The sequence below is a fragment of the Macaca nemestrina genome, chromosome 16, assembly GCF_043159975.1.
Source record: "Macaca nemestrina isolate mMacNem1 chromosome 16, mMacNem.hap1, whole genome shotgun sequence".
Lineage (NCBI taxonomy): Eukaryota > Metazoa > Chordata > Mammalia > Primates > Cercopithecidae > Macaca > Macaca nemestrina.
This window is the reverse complement of record NC_092140.1, coordinates 92,384,832-92,401,922: the sequence shown is the minus strand read 5'-3', so window position 1 is coordinate 92,401,922 and position 17,091 is coordinate 92,384,832. Positions and strand designations below refer to the sequence as shown.

Sequence of the window (17,091 nt, the reverse complement as noted above, 5' to 3'; positions counted from 1 at the left end):
CCCAAACCATCCTTATTGGATGTATCTATATATTTCAATGTAATAGTTTAAAAATGGCATCTCACTGTTGCTTTAATTTGGTTTTCTGGATTTACTAGTGAGGCTAAATAGGTGTTTATCGGCCTTGGTAAATTTCACGTTTTGTTTGTTAGTTTTTGGTTCATTTCTTTTCAATTGTTATTAACCATTATGGAGTCAACCATTCACAGCCCTTAGATGCTCCAGTTTCAGTATTGTTCATAACTGTTACATTTCAGGTTGTTTCCCTTTGCTTCACAAAATCTCATTTTTGCACATTACTTCACAGCACAAATAACTTGAGTGTGAGGCATAAACACTTTTAATGTAGACCAAAGAACATTTCAAAAATATCTTTGGATTATAAAATATTTCAATTCCCAAGTGAGCTCATTTATTTCAAATAAAACTCATTATCACATAATTCTAATCTATTGAAAGTATTTAAGATATACCCCAAGTTATTATTGTAAGATTTCAACTATATTACAAAAAATTATTAAAAATGTGTTCAAAAGACAATATTACTTTTGTTCTTGTACATTATTTTCTCTCTTGGATATTTCATGCCTCTGTTATATTCTTGGCTTTAGTATTAAGCCTAAAAGAGTTCATATACTTCCTAAAATTGCCCAGATACAACACTAGGAGTAAAATGTGTGCTGTGAGAAGCTGACATATTTCCTATTAGCATAGTGACAAAGCTAATGTATGAAGTCATGCTGAATTTTCAGAGGGTAGATTTTCCTTTTGGTTCTTTGATTTATAAAACTCCAAAGTGCTTCTGTGAAGAGCATCAGATTTAGTGAAAGAGATGAAAGGTAACAGGCAGAGCTTAGTAGAGTTAGCTTTCAAAGCAGTTTTTGTTTTCCCTGGAAATGGGTTATTGAATCTAATTTTCAATTTTATAAATCTGTGTGGAAGACAAGGAAATTAAGGAGTTGTCTGTTCTTTATTGATCATGCTATATCTTGCTTTAGCTGCATCAGTCTGCACCAGGGTTTTCTTTCATTCTCTAGTTCTGTGTATTGCATGCTGGATTACTTCAGCATAACTTTTTAAATTTTTTTACAACTTAAAAAGAATACTAGGACTGCTGTTTACTGCTAAGAGAAATTGATTTCAAGTGTGAAAATGATAGGAGAGCTTATTATCAGTGACTAGGAGATATTCAAATTCAGCACAGAAAGAAATGGGATCACAGACCTCAGCGATCAAGCCATGCAAGAAGAAAGCTGGGAGAACAAACTGTATTCAGTTTTGGAAATTAAGAAATCTTTTGAGCACAGCAAAAGAGGAAAATACTACCAAAGCCCATGAATGGAAGAAAGCAACTGAAATTTCAAAGAGATATGGTAAATGTAGCATGCAGGTAGAAATACACTATGAGATTATTTTCAAGACTTGTCTGCATTCCCATAAGATTTTATACTGAAAATAAAAGACTTTTAAAAATGCATATAGGGAAAAGAGAAAGAAAGTGTTGATGATGATGTTCCCCCAACAGTAACCTTCAATTGCGGGATAGGGTATCTTCTTAGTAGTCACCTCTTTGCTTGTACTGCACTGCTTTACTCTTAGCAAGAACATTCTCTTCTCTCACAACTACAGCATTGCTTAGAAGTCACACTAGAAAATGATTTCAGTGTAAGTACAGCTGAAAAATGTAATTAGAATTTCTTTAAAACCTAATGGAAATTGGGCCAACCCTAAGAAAGCCATCACCCTGGAGAAAGGAGGAGGTAAAGTAAACATAGTTACAAAAGCAGACTAAAACCGAAGAGAGCCCAACACTCCTCTGTGTATCAGGCAGAGGAGAGATCTCCTTTCCCTCTGCATATGGGTGCCTTACCCTTGTGCCGTAGACCCCCCACTTCTCTACCAGCAAGGGGTAACTAATTTTATGAGCAGTGTTCATTTGAACATGTAACGTGTTATAGGTATGAAAAATACGTCTTATCTCCCGATGGACATACTTCAGACTAATATTAAAATGTTTTAAAAATGTACTGCTTTATATTGTTTGTTTCCTGTCTAAGAAATCTTAGCCTACCCAAAGGTGGTGAAGATTTTCTCCTATTTACTTGTAGAATTTCATGGCTTTAGATTTCATGATGAGGCCTATAATCTGTACTTAATTAACTAATTTATGTATGGTATAAAATTAAAACATGATTTTTCCCCCAGATGAATATTTACTTGTTCCACTATCATTTGTTGGAAGTCTACTCCTCCCTCCTCCATGGAGTTACCTTGAAATCATTGTTAAAAATCTATTGACCATGGGCAAGCTCCGGTGCTCATTATTAGAACCACAAGTATTTTCCAATGCTTCCAATTGATTCGGCTTTACTGTGGTATCATTTATTTTGAAATAATATTTTGCAGGTTTGAAACTATAAAATGTTGACAAAAACAGAACCTATGTTACTTAAACAATTTGTTATCATAAATATGTGGGTCTATTTCTGGACCTAATTTTGTTTTATTGATATATATTCAATCTTATTTCATCACTACTAAAAATGTCTGCTGTTTGAATAACAAAGACAACATTAAGAAAATGAAAAGGCGAGCCACCAACAGAAAGAAAATATTCACAATACGCACATGTAACAAAGGACATATATCTCAAATGCATACAGAGTTCTGATAACTCAATCATAAGAAGAAAAGAATGCAACAAAAATGGGTAACAGATTTTAGTAGAAATGTCACAAGATATGCAAATGATTAATAAGCACATAAAAAGATGCTCAACCTCATTAGTCATTAAAATAATACCAATGAGTACCAGAAAGAGATACCACTGCACATCCAGGAGAATGATGAAAGTGAAAAAGCGTGATAATGCCAAGTGCTGGTGAGGATGTATGTAGAGTTTTGAATATTGACTTATTGAATTTATCCTCAATTAACACTCAAAGTGTTCTGGACATTCTGGACACCAAAAATCTTTTCTTAATTAACCAATTTGTTGCAGTAAATACAAAGAGAAGATGTAAGAAACTTTACATAATAGATTATGATACTGCTGTGTGTTAAAGATAAGTTTATGACATTTGAGCTTGGTAACTATGTTGCCCAGTGTTTACTTGAAAAAATATGGATATCCACAACTTAGGATGGTTCAACTTACAATTTATCAATGATGCAACAATGATACACATTCAATAGAAACTGTATTTTGAGTATCCACACAACCATTCTGTTTTCTACTTTTACTATAGTATTGAATGATTTACAAAAGATAGTCAAGACTTTATTATAAAACAGACTCTGTGTTAGATGATTTTTCCCAACTGTATGCTAATGTGTCTGGGCCATTGTTAAGGTAGGCTAGGTTAAACTATGATGCTTGGTAGGTTAGGTGTATTAAATGCATTTTTGACATGGTATTTTCATGGGCTTATTGGGACCAATTCCCATCACAAGTCAAGAAGCATCTTGCTTAATTATACTAACAGTCTGTATAACATACGAAATCGGTGACTAAACCAGTGTTATGATGATGACTCAGTGAATTTGAATACCATATATTTATCAGGATTTTAATCTTTTATACTATTGTTTCTATGGGGAAATTAGATGCTATTTTTTAGTGTTATTTAATTTCAGCAAAGGGTGCTATGACAAATTGATATTCACATGCAAAAGAATGATATTGGGTCCTTACCTCACACCACATACAAAAATTAACTCAAAAAGGATCAAAGACTTAAATGTAGAAGGTAAAACCTTTAAAAGAAAACTTAGGGATAAATCTTTATGACCTTAAATTTGTCAATGGTTTCTTCCATATGACAGAAATAGCATGAATAATAAAACATAGATAAATTGGTGCATTAAGGTTCTCTCGAGAAGAAGAAAAAATAGGAGACACAGAAGTATATACAGAAAGAGAGCCACTATGAAGGATTGACTCATGCAGTTATGGAGGCTGAAAAGTCCCATGATCTGCCATCTATAAACTGGAAGCCTGGGAAAGCTGGTGGTCCAGTTCCAGTACACGTCCAAATACCTGAGAACCAGGCAGCCAATGGTGTAAGTCCCAGTCCTAGTCCAGAGTCCTGAGAACCAAGTGCACTGATATTCAAGGGCAGGAGAAGCAAGGAGAGCAAATTTTCCTTTCCTTTGTCTTCTTGTTCTATTCTGGCCCTCAATAGATTGGATGATTCCCACCTACATTGGTGAGGGCAAACTTATTTACTCAAAAGTTAATCTTTTATGAAAACAACCTCACAGACATACCCAGAAATAATACCAGTTATCTGGGCATCCCTTGACCCACTCAAGCTGACACATAAAAATAACCATCATAATTGGACTTTATCAAAATTAAAAATGTTTCTGCTTCAAAGGGCACTATCCAGAAAGTTAAAAGACAACCCACAGAATGAAATAAAATATTTAAAATTTATATATCCAATAAGGAACACGTGTCTAGAATATATAAGGACTTCTGCAAGTCAATCATAAAAAGACCACCAAATTTAAAAATAGGCAAAAGATGCAAATAGAGATTTCTCAGAAGATATAGAAATGACCAATGAGGTCATTAAAAAGGTTCAACATCATTTGTCATTAGGAAAACACACATCAAAACCACAATGAGATACTGCTTCATACCCATTAGGATGGCTATAATCAAAAAGAGATGTAATAAGTAATATTGGCAAGGATATACAGAAACCAGAACCCTCATAAACTGCTGGTGGGGATTTAAAAAATGATGCAGTGACTTTGGAAAACATTCTGGCACTTCCTCAGAAAGTTAAACATAAAATTATAATTTGATCCAGCAATTCCATTCCTAGCTATATACCTGAGAGTAATAAAGACATATATCCACACAAACACTTGTACACAAGTGCTCATAGCAGCATTATTTACAATAGCCAGGAGGTAGCCCAATGCTCATGAACTGACAAAAACATAAACAAAATGTAAATGTGGTATATGCATAGAATAGAATATTATTCAGTCATTAAAAGAAAGGAGATTCTGTCACTTGCTACAACATAGATGAATCTTGACAATATTATGCTAAGTGAAAGAAGTCAAGCATAGAGGACAGCATATTATATGACTCCATTTATGTGTAATGTTCAGAAAAGGCAAATCCATAGAGACATAAAGTAGATTAGTGGTTGTCTAGTGGTAGCTTAATGCTAGGGGAGGGAGCAGAGATGGATGTATTGGAGAGCAATTCACGGGACATGATTTTTTTGGTGGCAGGGTGGTGATGAAAATGTTCAAATTGGTTGTGTTGATGGCTACACAGTTTACTCATTTACACATGTACATGAGTACATTTAGAGTACATGTGTAAAATTTAATAAAATTCACAGTACAGTTGTTCTCTGAATATATAAAAAGCTATTGAATTTTACACATGAACCCTAAATGAGTACATTTTTATGACAGCTTGATTGAGATAATTTAGATACTGTAAAATGAACTCTTTTAGGGTATGTTTTATGGTATCTAAATACCACAAATATATAAACTAGATACCATAAAATGTACCCTAAATGAGTCTATTTTATGGTATCTATCTCAATAAAGCTGTTATAGAAATAATTTTATTTGTCTTATTTTGAATTATAATACTTTCTGGCAAGATAAGTCAGTATAAATACAAGGTTGATCTGTAGCATTTTAAAAACGCAATAGCTTTGAGATGCTCACATATATTTTTTGAAATTATTGGACATTATGATGTAGATCTTTTCAAAAGATGAATGTAGGAAGAGGTTTGCAATTTTTAAGTTATGGTGGACGTGAGTTTTAGTGGAATACACTCATTATTAAGTTGTGATGAAGTGTCTTATTATCACTGGTACTCAAATATTTAGACTCTTACATAATTAAGGTAAAAATTTGTACCTTACATATTGCTTATTTTCAGGAAAAATTGTTACATGGGAACACATACACACACATACATTAGATGGGATTGTTCAATAGAAAAGATCTAGAATGGAGAAAGCACCCATGGGCCAGGATGAGATTCTGGAGGAGAACAACTCGCAAGTTTCATGTGAGTACTCATGTGAAAATGAGAGTTTCCTGCCATCCTGAGAAATTCCTATAAGTCTGCCACACCTACGGTGTGCTCATGGACTATTTCATGTCTTAAGTTACAAATGGATCTACAATAAACCTTAAAAGACCAATATTATGTATCAGTGTTGGTCACATAAGACCCACAATGTAAGGATTTTTAAGGGCAACCTGAAACTGAAAGTAGTCTGCTCTTGAAGCACAAAATGCAACACTCTTTTGAGAAAAACAAAGCATAAACCCCACACCAAGAATGACAATGAGGTGCCAACATGGTACTGAACTTCCAGAATTGGCTGAGGGTGAAGGGAGTGATACAATCAAACAGCTCCTTGAAAGGTTGGAAGCAGCCTGCTGACCTGGTCTCTTGTGTAATTTCACCAACGCAGCTTCAGAAAATCACAGGAATGAAAGCCCCAGTCGTGGCACATGGTCAGTTGCCCTCACTGGGCATCTATGGAGGTGATACAGGATGGGTGAAGGCAAAACACTTCACTGGCTTCTGGATAGCGTGCGCAAATGGGGCTACCTCAATCGGGAGAGAATAAAGAGTTTAAGGGAACTCTGAGGTTCAATTTTAAACAATGTGGCACTGTTGTGAACTGCTGAGAACCAGCAGCAGCAAACAGATTAGGCATCTGTGAAGATGAAGGAGCTCCCTTTGAACAAAGGCTTCAGGCTGAGTTAAGTCTAAGTGGCCAACTCTCAGACACCTGTGGGTTTGGAAAACAGTGTTTGCAGCTATAAATCAAAGCTCTGGTTTTATGTGGACAGAGTGTGGGGATAAACCCTTTGTACTGGTCTTTTAAATTGTGCATGCACACATCACTAGTATCGCCTTTTAACTAACAGACAACAGTAAATTCTGGGACTCTTTAAGCATTGTTTTGATGCCTTCAATATTGCCCATAGGGTGTTACATTAATGAGTTCTTTAGAGGTATGAAAAAATAAAATTATTAAAAGAATTTGGGAGAGGACCAACATAACATCTCTCCACCAGAAATTTATATTAAATATTCTTTTGTAACTAGAGAGATTTTCTAATGAAAAAACAAATTGAGAAATTGGACACTCCTCTTTGAAATGAGACCTCTTTGAAAATTGCTCTAAAAATGATGGAAACAATTATTTGACCATAGACCAGTTTTCAGACTCAGGTTAGCATTTTGAAAACAGAGTAAAACACATTTACGTTCAAATTAAGTTAAAACATTTATTTGTTTTCATTTTTACAAAGATTTACATTATATGAACTCTTTTACTGAAAAATTACTTGAGCTGACCAAAAAGTCAAGGTCAATGTAAAGAATAAGATGGGTTATCTGTGTAGGTTGTAATGTCCTACACAAAAATAGTTCTGCAATCACTTTTCAGCCTTCCTTTCCCACTTAGTAGCTGGCTTCTTTTTTGAGGCAAGCACTTGTCCAAGAATGATTGGATCAGTTAGAGGACAAATCCTTAAAAAGATCCACCTTGCCTGATGATTTTAGAGGAGTCTGTCCTATTTTCCTTGCTGTCTTGTTTACTTGACCTTCTCAGTTGCTAAATAAGAGTGGATTTAATGAAGAGAGGGCTTTTATTTATCATTCTAGTGCCAAGTTGTTTGTCAAGGGACAGGTCTTTCTCTTAGGGAGGAATACTCAGGCAACTATCCTGAGAATCTGCAACTCAACTCTGTGATAGTCAAGATTTCCCAAGAGAAGTTATTCTTCCAGATTATGGTGTTACTTTTTCTATGATGAATTTTGCAAAGGTAAAGTGGATAAAAGAATCAGAGCACTTAATTATCCTTCAGGGAAAAAAAGCAGTCTTTTCCCTTTGATAATTATCTCAGTTTTCAAATTAATTTCAACAATGAGCACTTGGTCTCATGCAGAACTTTTAAATAAAACTGGAAGAAAATTTTAACTAGAAATGTAAAAATGCTCACTACTAGGGTTAGTTATTGTAAAAGATCATTATTTGGATGATAGCTTATACAGCAATTTGAAAGATATGTTTTATTTCTGTCCAATGAATACGTGTACATGATTTTAAAGACAAATGCACTATAGAATGTAATATAAAGAAGTACCAATACCCCTTGTCCTGCATATGGTTAGAAAGGATTTAGCTTTTAAAAATATACTCTCTTCCCCTCCCCCAGGTAATTGCATTCTCTTATCTTCCCAATATAGCTATGTCAAAAATTCCACAAAATTATTAGTCACTCCTCAGCCACATGACGTCCATGATTACATTTTCTTTTTTAGGTAAAGCTTGCTGAATTCCCTTCAGTTGATAATTGCCTCCGTTTAATTTTTGCTTTGGTTCTTAATGCCCTAGGGGTAATTTATCTTTGCCAGAAATGTAACTCTCCCCTCAGTAGATTCAATGTAACAGGTAATACAGCCTTCATTTGTGGGATGTGTGTGTGTGTGTGTGTGTGTGTGTGTGTGTGTGTGTGTGTGTGTGTGTATTTTACTCTTTTTTCTTAGAGATATAACTCCTGGAGCCTTTGGTCCATATGCACCAATTGATAGTGGCTGTTCCTTTGGCTTACTATAAGCCGTCATTACTAGAATACCCTTCTTTCTGCTGTGTTAGACTTCTTGTGTTCTGAAACCCAGTTTTTCGCATTCTTGGTTTCCTCCCTTATTTTCATTAAGTACCTCCTCCAGTAACTCCATAAGGTAAGGTGCCTAAAAGCTAAACTTTTTGGAATATTTGTTTGATTGACAGTTTTCCCAGATATACCATTCCATGTTATAAATAGTATTTTTTTTACTTTGAGACATTTACTTCCCACATTACCAATCATGGGTTATTAGGTCATGATTATTAGTGGCTAAGTCTTATATCTGCTTAGGAAGATAGAGCACTACTGAGTGACTATGGCATCCTATGGAGAACTTCAATATTTGGTCATACATGAAGAGCTCTTGGTTTTGCAGCTCCACCAGCCCTCTTTGAAGTGATCTCCATGTTAGAAATAATTTTTTCTAGCATGGCGAGGTGGCGGGCGCCTGTAGTCCCAGCTACTCGGGAGGCTGAGGCAGGAGAATGGCGTGAACCCGGGAGGCGGAGCTTGCAGTGAGCTGAGATCCGGCCACTGCACTCCAGCCTGGGCGACAGAGCGAGACTCCGTCTCAAAAAAAAAAAAAAAAAAAAGAAAGAAATAATTTTTTCTCATAATTTTGAAGGCCTCCCACCACTATTTTCTAATTTCCACTGTTGTTTTTGGGATACTTCCTAATGTCGTTTTTATTCATGACTCTTTGTATGTTACCCATTATTTTTCTTTCTGGCAGGGTTTTGCTTTTACTTTTGCCTTAGTATTATGAAATTTCATAAAGACATGCTTTTTCAGGAAGATAAGAACTTTTATTTTATTATTCTGAGCACTCAATTTGGAAATTTGTGTTATTCCACTCTGAGGAATTTTCTTGAGATTTTTATTTAATCACTCCCTCCTTTCTGTTTTCACTTTTCTCTCTGGTGTTTTTAATTAGTATAATATTGGAAGTCCTGATCCTTTTTTCCTTGTATTTTGCATTCCTTTTTTCCTTGTATTTTGTATCTCTTGGTGAGTTTTTTTTTCTCTCTGAAATATCTATTAAATTGTGGCCTTCAACTCTTCTATTGAGTTTTGTTGTTTAAATTTTTGCATTCTGTTTTTATCTTCTAAGAATTCTCTATTGTCTGAATAATTCTTTTTAAATAGCATCCCTTCCTGCATGCCATTTCTTCTCTTATATCTCTGAGAATATCGTAGTTCTAAAAAGATTTTTTCTGCCCTGTTTGCTGTCTTGCAGTTCTCCTTTTTCGTTGTTTCAAATCTGTTTGTCCCTTTATGTTAGACTTTTCTCGTGATCACATTTAAAACAGACATAAAAACGTATTTATGGGTGTGCCTTGTTAACTGCTGAGCTTCAATATAGGGTGACTGGTGATGGCCCAGCTATTTTGTTTCAGGCCTTCAATTGTGTGTTTCTGTAGGTCTTTTCCCATGGGAAGATCAGTTTCCTTAGTTTGTTGCTTTAGAGACATAAAATCCAGCTGCTCCCTTCCTGGAAGCTGAGTGATGAAGGTTGCTGAATGTCTCAAAGTTCCGTATGTCAAAGTTCACATAACTTCCCTGTTTTTAATACAGCCCCTCATCTTCGCCCTTAGCTATATCTCTTGTGAGCAACCTAACATCCTTTCAGGTTAAATTCTCCAGGGTAAACTTCCAGACTTTAGCTATATTGGGAAAGGATGATTGCAAGAGTGAAGTTCAATTCTCCCTTTAAAAATGTAACCAGTCCTTCAACTTATCCTTCTGTTTGCAGGCACTGTCCCTCCCCTTTTAGAAGAACTTATTTCTGCCATTTCCAGAGCATTTTGGAGGACTTTAAGGTGAACATCAATTTGCTTCTCATTAATGCCTCCTCCACTTTAGAATTAGATTGTAGTTTTCTCTGAGATTGGAAGTCAGTTACCGCTCATAATCTTATCTTCCAGTTTTTCGATTTTGTTTTCATCTCTTGTATGTTCTGTCTCCGTTCCTATTCTCCTTGTCTTCCTGGGTTTTCTTTCCTATGTCTTTTACTTTAAATTTGATTTAAAAGGCAGTGGAGATAGACTGTGTGTTCAATCGTCTTGCTTAACTAGAAGTCCTGACATGTGGAAATAGCAGTGTACCTCTTGAAAAACCTAAGCACTGGGGAATTCTCTTCATTGACAATGTGAAGAGAGTCTCATGCACCAAGTAACATAATTTTGCATTAAGTTAGAGATTAAAGCAGTACCATGGACAAGATTTATTTTTAAAAAGGTAATTTTCACATCAAGTGACAGCCATGAAGAATCTTAAAGACCTTGAAACTACAGTCAAGGTGTGGAAAATTTCAAGGATAGAGAAGAAGAGGTTTTGGTTTTTTTTTTTTTTGTATTGCACTATTTGTCTCAATATTCATATATCATGACAACCTCTTATTGTACAGTTGTTTTATGAGTTTAATAAAATTTCCATCATGTTTGATATAAATAGCATGGGCTTGGCTGGTATGTTATGCAGTTAGTCATTATGCTACCACTGTGGGTTAGCCTCAGAAGGTCTAAAAGAGACTCAAATTTTGCTATAGTATAGAAAATGCCCCCAAAATACCTTTCTGGGAGGAGTCTAAAAGCCAGTGAGATAGAAGTCTTTCTACTGAAATTATCTTATAAACAACGACAACAAACTAGCCAGCTGTGTTGATGCTGGTTGATGTTCTTCCTGTGGGGCTTTTCTGGAGGTAGGTCAGTGTAGCACACTGCAGCACCCAGCAGATATGTGGCTTCTGGGCCATCATCCTGGACTCCTGTGTTCCCAATTTAGCTCCTCCACATGTCCCCACACTCTATTCCCTCTGAACTCAGATCAAAACCTCAGAACCTTTCTTTTGGTTGGCACCTATTGCCTAACTCCTAACGTATTGGAGTCGACTTGTAAGCTGATCCCTATTTGCCATTCTTTACCTGGAAAAAGCTGGAAACTTGAAGAAGGTACAAAGTTTAAAAAAAATTATCCTCAGAAATAAAGATAACATGAAGCTCTTAAGATTTTAGAAAATTGGGAGCTGTAGACTAAAGCTTGTTGCTGTAAGAAAGTTTAAAGTTTTCTTAGATTTTGTTTTATTTTCCCAAAGATATAGCCAGTAGGATACTGAAAGTAAAAAAAAAAAAAAAAGGCTATCATGCAACCTCCAGGGATAGTTGAAAGGTGGGAACCTTCTGAGTCGCAATTCAAAACCAGGCTGGTAGATACATATTCCCTAAAAGAGTGCATCAGGACAGTTGTACAGAGGGTCCTGGAATTTGCAACGACAAGAAAAGGGTCACTTAAGGGACCAACACCTCTAAGGAGACTCTCATTGGTCAAGATGAGGCATAAAAGTTCATACTAAGTAGAGGATATATAAATGGATTCAACCGATTATTTGATCCAATTAAAATCAGCCATATTAAATTCTTTTAAACATAGAAAAGTAACTTTTCATACTGGTCTTAAGCAACCCAAATATCCACAAGTTCCATGAGAGTACACATGAAGTAACAGTAGTATTGATATAAGTATTATTAAGTATGGCTTCTTGTTAAACCCCTGACGGGACTTTAGCACTTTCTGTCACCTGGAAGTTTCTCTTTCTCTAAAAGCTGCTCATAGCAGAGTCTAGTCTCCCTGGATCTCCTGCTCTGCTTCTTTTTCTTTTTTGTATTTCTGTTTCTTGTAGTTAATAATTATTAAGTACTTGCTTTGCGTCAGATATTGTGATCAAAGCTTGACAAGCCCTATCTCAGTTAATCTTCATACTGAGCTTATGACACAGGAGCCATTATTCCCCTTGGTGTGTATGTCAGAGAACAGAAAGTCTGGAGTTGTTAAGCAATTGGCCACTCCACTAAAGTAGAGTGGTGTGGAGCCTGGACTCACCGGTAGAGTTTTTCTAATGGCAAAGCCTGTGCTTTCTGTGACTAGGATACAGAGGCCTGTTGATGAAGGCCTCTCCTCATGGTCATTGCTACAGGAGGGGATGGTCTTGGGGCTGCGCCCTCCCATCCTTGTCCAAGCACAGCTTTTTCTACTCCTGAGAGTCCTCAGACTGACCTGACCTATAGTCAGACTGCAGGACCTCTGAGGCAACTATTCTTGTACCCTCAGGCATCAGGCTCCGAAGTCTTTCATAAAAGCAGCTCTTAGTCTTCCTCTAATTCTTTCCTGTCTCCTTCCTATAAGCCCCAGGACTTAAAAAGAAACAAACAACCTGGCAAAAAAGCTTTCTCTTTACTGCCTCAGTCCGAAATGAATGCTGTGGTGAAAATAGACATCTAGCTCATAAGATCAGAGAACAGCAAGACCCTGAAAGTCCATTTCGGACCCAGCTGGGGCGTTTTTCCTTTTATAAGTGAAACTCTTTGTATCTTCCACACAGAGAAGTAACGGCAAACCCAGGGCTACCACCTGAACATTTAGATCCCATGGGCCAAGTAAAACCACCAGGAGAAGGGGAGTGAACTCCAAGAAACTAAATCTAAGTACTTTTTAAATGGATTTTTGATGAGTATTGGGTCAATTTTGGAGCAGTTTTATGGAGGAGCTGGGTATAAAAGTATTGTACATTTGAAAAGGCTGAATATTTCTACAAGGAAACATTTTATTCTCGTAATTATATCTTTTTCAGGTGTTTCTAGAGTAAGTCTTTTTAGAATGGTGATGAAATGCCCAATATAAAAACAAATAAAATAAAATATAAAAACAGTGATGCAGCAAGAACTTGGCCCCTCAGGTCCAGTGAGACCCTGTGGTACATGAACAGGGTCATGGCCCCTCTGTTTCCACAGCAGAGACTGGTTTCCAAGGACAGGCTGCGATCTGCTCTATCTGCTTCTGTTCTGGGGCTACCTTGGTTCTAAAATCATTTTGTAGCTTGGGCTGAACACACAGGGGCTTCCGCCGAGTCTGTGAGTGTTGGGGGACTGGCAGGGAGAAGAATTGTTTAAAACGTAGCCACCAAAAGCTGTAAAACAATTGAAATAAGGGCAAAAGGACAAGAGTCAAGATGTTAAAGAGAAGGATGTGGCCGGGTGTGGTGGCTCATGCCTGTGATCCCAGCACTTTGGGAAGCTCACGCCTGTAAGCTCAGCACTTTGGAAGGCCGAGGCGGATGGATCACCTGAGGTCAAGAGTTCGAGACCAGCCTGGCCAACATGGTGCAACCCCATCTCTACTAAAAATACAAAAATTAGCTGGGTGTGGTGGCAGATACTTGTAATCCCAGCTACTCAGGAGCCTGAGGCAGGAGAATCAGCCTCAGGTTGCAGTGAACCGAGATCGTGCCACGGCACTCCAGCTTGGGTGACAGAGCAAGGCTTTGCCTCAAGAAAAAAATAAAAATTAAGAGAAAGATGTGTTAAAATGATAAATATTTCTATAAGAATATCCAAGTAAAGAGAAATTGATGCACCTGAACGCAAAATGTGGTTGTCAGATAAAGAGGTACGACAAAAAGTGTTCATGATGACTTTAACAGCTTTTATTATTTAATAGAAGAAAGAGTATCAATTCATCAGGAAAGATCAACTGTTTCTTGTGACATAATTTTAAGTTCACAATTTCTTGTTACAATTATTTTATTTTATTCCTTTTATTCCCAGTTGCTTTGTTAAATCATGGAGATCAAGGATTATGTGTACTTTCTTTTTGTCTTCATATCCTTAGTAATAAACATAGTGTCCAGAAGAGATATTGATTAATAAATGAATGAATAAATAATATAATAATGATCAGGAATAAATAGATATTTTCTAACATATTTAAAGACTTAATAGCCAATTGTACATCTGGGAAAGTATTTCTGTGAGGCACAAAATAATATAATCCAGGCTAAAGTTTTTAGATGCTCTAAGTATAATTATAGACAGAGCTTAGAAATAGGCGAAATCATTGTTAGTAAAATCATCAGAAATCTCAATTTTCTTCAGGAGGTTTTTGCCAAGATTTGGATTGTCAGTAATTGAAGATGGAAATTATAAGTGAGTACTTAAAGTATAGACAGCTTTTCTCTGTTTTTGACCGGAAAAACGATCCATATAACTTAGATTCTAAGCACATAGAAAACAAGGCTGACTGTAATCCCAGCACTTTGAGAGGCCAAGGCGGGTGGATCATTTGAGGTCAGGAGTTCAAGACCAGCCTCGCCAACATGATGAGTCAGGAGTTTTTCCTGCAGATGGGTTTGTGGTCTCAGTAACTTCGAAGAATGAAGCTGTGGACCTTCACAGTGAGTGTTACAGCTCAAAAAGAGTCCACAGACCAGGAGAGTGAGCTGCAGCGCAGTGTATTGAACAAAATGAAAGGAAAACTTCCACGTGGTGGAAGGGTACTTGGAAGGGTTGCCATAGCTGGCTCGGGTGACTAGGGCTTATATCCCTGTGTTACCTCCTCCCCTTTCTTTCTTTTTGTCCATTGAGAGTGGTTCTTTTTTCAGTCCTCCCTTGGAGTGGTTAATTTTGAATCCTTCACTCGATTGGTTAAGAACTCAAAACCCTGAGTCACAAGGGTCTTTTGTCAAAGTCCCCAAACTGGCCCAGGAAATCCCACCAACTCTGCCCCTCAATGGTGAAACCCTGTCTGTACTAAAAATACAAAAATTAGCTGGGCGTGGCGGTACATGCCTTTACCTCCAGCTAATCAGGAAGCTGAGGCATGAGAATTGCTTGAACCTGGGAGGTAGAGGTAGCAGTGAGCCAAGATCACACCACTGCACTCCAGCCTGGGCAACAGAGTGACACTTTGTCTCTAAAAAAAACAAAACAAACAACAAGAACAACAACAACAACAACAAAAACAAGGGTGAGATTTTTGTATTTTAAAAAATCTTAAAATGTAAAAATCTTCAAAATCAAATTTTGCCCATACGGAAGACCATACCAAATTGCTTATACTACCACAGGATATTTGGAAGTAGAATCAAACCCAAATATTGTAAAATAATTTTAGTTCTGTTTAAATGCTGATGAAAGCCTTGGAGTTCTGCAACACAAAATAAATAACTAGTGTTAGTAGATTCAAAAATGGGGTCAAGATTATTGACTTTGGAATCAGATAACTTGAGTTTGAGACCTTGCTTCACACAGCTTCTACCACTCCCATGACCTTGTGCTAGTTAGAGATAGTAATACCTACTTCACCAGGATGATATGAGGATAAACAGAATAACATGCTAAGCACTTAGCACGGAGCGAGGCATTAGTAGGTATTCCATAGGTAGTCACTGTTATTTCTCTGTTAAAAAAAAAAAAAAAAAAAAGGTTAGAAAAAATGTTGATCTTGCCTGACCTTGGAGGGTCAAGATTATAATGTTAAAATACAAAGAATCTGTAGAATATGTTTTTAAAGTACAATTCAAGTATTAATAGATAATAGTAATATAGATAATAAATAATCCAAATAATAGTTTTGGATTTCAAATAAGTAATCTATTAATTGAACTGTTCTCACTCAGGACATCTTACCTGCATAATAGGATGTGTGTGTTCCCCATCTGCTCCTGTCTGGGAGGCAGAGATCCAGTCACCTAAAAGCTATACCACATCACTTAGGTGTAGATTAAAAAGCTAAAGGAATAAGGAACGTCCTGGCTTGATGACATTTAAAATGTGAATTTGCTCTTTCAAAAGGTCATTACTGTCCATTGTTTCTCAAAGTGGTGTGATAGAGATTTAAAGGAGTGTCCAGAGCATGCCTGATGTAACGCCCTGATTCATAGGTGTGGCTTTTCTTTTATATTAAGGCCAAAATGTTTCCTATGGGACTATACATCTCTGAAATGACAGTGCAAGGCTTCTAGAGAGTGATTCCACACACGGTAAATACTGCTTTTGCTTTACTGGTGCTCAGGCAGGTTTGTAAGACTTGGAGAGGTGGTTCAGTCCAGGACCTACAGTGCTGGCCTGCACTCCAAGTGGGTGAGAACATACAGGAAGGCTGGTTTGTGGTTTTCCTCCAGGCTGTAGACAATGGGTGCCTAGCTAAACTTGGCTTTGACTTCTTTGACAGTTCTTCATGTTTCCTATTTAGGGAAGTCACTGTTCACAAACAGACTCACTCTGGCCTCTGAGATAGAAGGGACCAGGATAGAGAACAAAGGAGGAAGGGAGTCAAAGGCTGGGAAGAGTAGAGGCTAAGAAATAGATCTGGAGAAGATGTTGATGACCACTTAGCAATGAACGTTTTTTTTTGTTTGTTTTTTGTTTTTTGTTTTTTTGAGCTGGAGTCTTGCTCTGTCACCCAGGCTGGAGTGCAGTGGCGTGATCTCGCCTCGCTGCAAGCTCAGCCTCCCAGGTTCATGCCATTCTCCTGCCTCAGCCTCCCGAGTAGCTGGGACTACAGGCACCCACCACCACGCCCAGCTAATTTTTTGTATTTTTAGTAGAGATGGGGTTTCACTGTATTAGCCAGGATGGTCTCGACCTCCTGACCTCGTGATCCACCCACCACAGG

At 37.1% G+C, this 17,091-nt stretch overlaps 1 protein-coding gene and 1 non-coding gene across 5 annotated transcripts in view; one reads left to right on the top strand and one right to left on the bottom strand.

The window, feature by feature from the left end:
- LOC105486013 (replication factor C subunit 3) overlaps positions 1–17,091 on the top strand; it is a 701,449-nt gene that overhangs the window by 249,338 nt on the left and 435,020 nt on the right. The window lies entirely within an intron of this gene.
- LOC112427443 (small nucleolar RNA SNORA25) lies at positions 8,919–9,046 on the bottom strand. Its single transcript, XR_003019010.1, has one exon. It is a non-coding gene; the product is annotated as a small nucleolar RNA SNORA25 (small nucleolar RNA).